Genomic DNA, 5059 nt, shown 5'->3' on the forward strand with positions numbered 1-5059 from the left:
TTCCCCTGTCAGATTCTTACTGATCAGGGCACTAACTTTATGTCCACTCTCTTAAAGCAGGTGTATCAGCTGCTGGGTATCGAGAGTTTACGTACAACTCCCTATCATCCGCAAACGGATGGCCTCACAGAGCGTTTCAATCAAACACTCAAACAAATGCTTCGCAAGTTCATCAGTGAGTCAGGCAAGGATTGGGACCAATGGTTGCCCTACCTCCTGTTTGCATATAGAGAAGTTCCCCAGGCCTCGACTGGGTTCTCTCCCTTTGAGTTATTATATGGACGTGAGGTGAGAGGCCCTTTGACCCTGCTTCGTGAGCTGTGGGAAGGAACCCAGGGTAGCGGGGACTTGGTAAACGTGATCTCTTATGTTGTGCGGATGAGGGAACGGTTGGAGGCGATGGCGAGACTGGCTCAAACTCACATGGCTGAGGCACAGAGATCCCAGAAATCGTGGTATGATCGATCTGCATGTGAACGGAGTTTTAACCCTGGCCAGCAAGTGTTGGTGATGTTACCAAGCCAGGAAAGCAAATTAATGGCGAAATGGCAGGGTCCATTTGAGATCCGGCGGAAGCTGGGACGCACCACTTATGAAGTCACCACACCAGGCTTGGACCGGCCTAGTAAAGTCTTGCACATTAATTTGCTGAAGGAGTGGATTCCTCGTCCTGAGAAGGAGTCACCAGTTTTGATGATTCAACAGGTGATTGAGGAGGAGGAACTGGAGGAGCAATATTTGCCTCAGCCGGTCGCAGGATGTGTTAATCTGGAGCATTTGCCAAAGGATTGCCAATCCCAAGTGAGAGCGCTTTGTCACCCTGGCCTTTTTTCTGAGTACCCTGGAGCCACCACGTTGATTGAACATGAGATTGTGTTGAAAGGTGATGCTGTTGTTAAAAGGATGAGTTATCGAATACCTGAGCGATTACAGGCCTCCTTGATGGAAGAGATTGATCTGATGCTGACGTTGGGAATCATCGAGCCGTCTAAGAGGGAGTGGTGTCACCCAGTGGTGTTAGTCCCCAAAAAGGATGGAACCTTACGGTTCTGTATTGATTTTCGATACCTGAAATCCGTCTCTAAGTTCGATTCCTATCCAACACCCCGTATAAGCGACCTCATTGACCGCTTAGGTCAAAGCAAAGTATCTGACCACCATTGACCTCGCCAAAGGATACTGGCAAGTTCCTCTCACTCTTCAATCTAGAGAGTTGACTGCCTTTAGAACCCCATGGGGGCTATTCCATTTTAGGGTCCTCCCTTTTGGCCTGCATGGGGCTCCAGCCACTTTTCAGAGGCTCATGGACCAGATATTACATGGTTTGTCTTTTACGGCCGCTTACTTGGATGACATTGTTATCTATAGTGACACTTGGGAACAGCACCTACAACATCTGCAAGAAGTTCTGCGGCGACTCCAGCAAGCTGGCCTCACCATCAATCCACTCAAATGTGCTGTAGCCCGGACTGAAATTGAATATCTGGGCTATGTCATTGGTAAAGGGGTGGTCAGACCCCAGGTAAAAAAAGTTCAAGTCATTCAACAGTGTCCTTTACCCCAAACACGGAAGGAATTGAGATCGTTCCTTGGTATGGCAGGTTTTTATAACCGATTCATTCCTAATTTCTCTGGCAGAGCAGCAGCCTTGACGGATATGGTGGGATCCAGATGCCCCAATCGACTTCAGTGGTCAGAGGAAGCAAAGATGGCTTTCCAAGACATCCAGACTGCCCTGGGTGAGGACCCTGTGTTGCATAATCCTGACTTTAATGAACTGTTTGTTGTGCAAACCGATGCTTCGGAACGAGGTATTGGAGCTGTGCTACTGCAAGGGCCAGGTGATGGACGACAGCTGGTGGCTTGTATCAGCCGTAAACTCTTCCCGCGAGAGGTCCGGTATTCTACAATCGAAAAGGAGTGCTTGGCTGTGAAATGGGCTCTGGATTCCCTAAAATATTATCTGCTGGGGAGAGAGTTTATTGTGGAAACTGACCATAAGGCTCTACAGTGGTTGAAGAGGATGAAGGACACAAATAGCAGAATTACTCGGTGGTACTTGGCCATGCAGCCCTTCCGATTCATTGTCCAGTATGTTCCAGGGAAAGACAATGTTACGGCTGATTTCCTCTCTCGGTGTGTCAGTGACGTGCCTGAAGGGGAGGGGAATGTGATGGCCGAGGACGTGGCCACACCAAAGGGGCAGTAACTGAGAACCCATGCACACATGCATCCCTCTTTCTGGGTTGTTTACACAATTATTTTAGATTATGTTTAGTATTTCATGACACATTTGTTACAGATACCTTGGTTACAGATCACGCTATTCGCATATTTCATAATAATGACAGACACAGATTTAGTTTACGTTCATTGTTTTATTTTCAAATTTGTTTTCTGCCATAAATTTCTAGTTTGGGTGCACACTTTCTAGTTGTTACTGGCATGTTAACATTTATTTCTTTTGAGTTGAAGTTCTTACGTGGAAAGAGTGGAGGGTTGGTGCTGTCTGGGACGTAGCGCTTCGGTGGAGGTCCGTTCCGATAAAGGACCGGCTGGCGTCAGTGGCTGCCATTTTTGTTCTGTTGGATTAAACCATGTTGCTAATTAGCTGGGGGTGCCAGATTAATTATATCTGTTTATTTGGTTATTATAATTCTATGTATATTTTGTTGAGTATGATTCTTTGGCTATATTACTTTGTGGATGACCCATTTATTTATGTTTCTGAATTTATTACTTTATTTATTTGAATTGTGTTAAGTAATGTTGGTGTTATTACCTGTGTATGTGTAATGGACTAGTCCTTTGTGTATATAAGTTCCCCATGTGTGTCATGTGAGAGGTCATGTTTCTTTTTGTCTAGTTTGGTTTTGATTACTGTTAAGTTTGGTTCTGTTCAGTTGACCCTGTTTTTGGGCCTAGACCTGACTTTATTTTGTTCAGTTTTCAAGTAATTTAATTTGTAATTTTGTTTGGCATTTAATAAATCATTTTCTTGTTTTTGGAAATCCTGCATTCTTTGCCCTTGACTGCTTGGTCCCTCACAATATATATATATATATTTATCAATTTATTAATTTAAAAAACAGAAAATTAAGCACAAACAAAATTAATAACATTATTATGGGCACATGATTTGTTTTTTAAATAAATACATTTTAAAATTATGATCTGATGAGCAAAATGTTTACATATAAAATATTTAGTTATTATTTCAACAACAACAAAAAACTATAAAACAATAAACAAACAATATAACAATAAAACACACAAACAAATAAGTAATATTATTCTTAATGCAATATAATGTTTTTTTAACTGTAATTTTAAATTAATATTAGTATTTCAATAATACTATTTGAAATAAATAATAATAGCTACATTTGGCATCAGGCTAAAGGTTTGATTTATTTGATTCAGAACTTTGTTTTGTGTTCCTTGTACATTTTTGTAAAATATGTATTCTGTCATGACATTATAAAAATCAGACTAAATATTGCTTCTTCTTGCAACTACATTGTATATGAATAATAGATTCAGCCACAGGGTGTATGTGGAGGGGTGGCTGGAGTATAGTTAGACATTATTTGATCAAAAGTGTCTGTCAATATTCATCCTTAGGCTGAAAGTCTAGGAACCAGTTAGACTGTCTTCCAGCTCTTTGCTCTCCAGAGACACAGTGGGATTGATCATGTGTCTGTGCTCTCGACAAAAGAGACAGCAGAATCATACCAACAAAATCAAGTTGCTGCAGACCCCTGGAGATCAGAAACACTAGTGCAAAGGATACAGGGAGCTAAATCAAAAGCCATACTACAATTGTCATTACATACTAAAAAATCAAATGGCATGCAATACTTGCACAACTGATCTACATTGTATGATATCATGTTACTCAGAAACCATTGCTCATATGGTTTAATATACAGTATATCCCAGATTCTTCTGAGATCAGCAGTAGTTATAATGCTATCGATGCCAGCGCTGCAGACTGTAATGTGGGCTGCACCTAAAGGCGATTGAGAATCATAGCTACTGAGGTCACTATTGACTTTATGGTGATCGAGAGGCATTGCTTTTGTGTGCCGTGCAGCATTCCTGCAGACGTGGCTATTTTCCGCAGCTGCAGGGATTAGTTTGAGTGAGTCCGTTTTTTAGTATGCTTCTCACAAATGACGCTTGTGAAAATGCAACATAAGATCGAAACTTTTTCAATTTCTTAAAGGAATAGTTTACCCCAAAATCAAAATCTGCAGAAAGAAGACAGCTTTACATCACTTGTTCACCAGTGGATCTTCTGCAGTGAATGGGTGCACTCAGAGTCTAATGAGTGTCCAAACAGCTGATTAAAACATCACAATAATCCACAAGTAATCCGCACCATGTCTTGTGAAGTAAAAAGCTGCGTGTTTGTAAGGAACAAATCCGTCAAGATGGTTTTAACTTCAAACCATTGCTTTCGTCTAAAATATGAGGTCATAATACATAATGTTGCTTTCTCCAGTGAATTAGTTGACTTATCTGAATCAGGAAATAGGCATAGATCAACAAAACAGTTCTAAACACATATTTTGACAGCTGGACTTTTTTACTAGAGGCAGCATTATTATAGGCAATGGACTGGTGTTTTGGCCAAAAAATACTGTTTAAAGTCTTAATTATGTATTTGTTCCTTACAAAAATGCAGCTTTTCACTTCACAAGATGTTAACTGATGCACAGGTGTGGTGTGTATTGCTTGTGGATTATTGTGATGCTTTTATCAGCTGTTTGGACTCTCATTCTGACAGCACCCATTCACTGCAGAGGATCCATTGGTGAGCAGGTGATGTAATGCTACATTTCTCCAAATCTGTTCAGATGTATAAACAAACTCATCTACATCTTGGCTGGCCTGAGGGTGAGTAGATTTTTCAGCAGCTTTTTATTTTTTGGTGAGCTATATCTTTAATACTCACATTTTAGGTCTTGTTGTACAACATTTATCAATGCATGGTATTAGCATCTGCCAAATAAATCTTATAAAAGTACAAAGTGGCATTTTTCATTTTTCTATG

Source organism: Carassius carassius, chromosome 25, assembly GCF_963082965.1.
Source record: "Carassius carassius chromosome 25, fCarCar2.1, whole genome shotgun sequence".
NCBI classification, from domain to species: domain Eukaryota; kingdom Metazoa; phylum Chordata; class Actinopteri; order Cypriniformes; family Cyprinidae; genus Carassius; species Carassius carassius.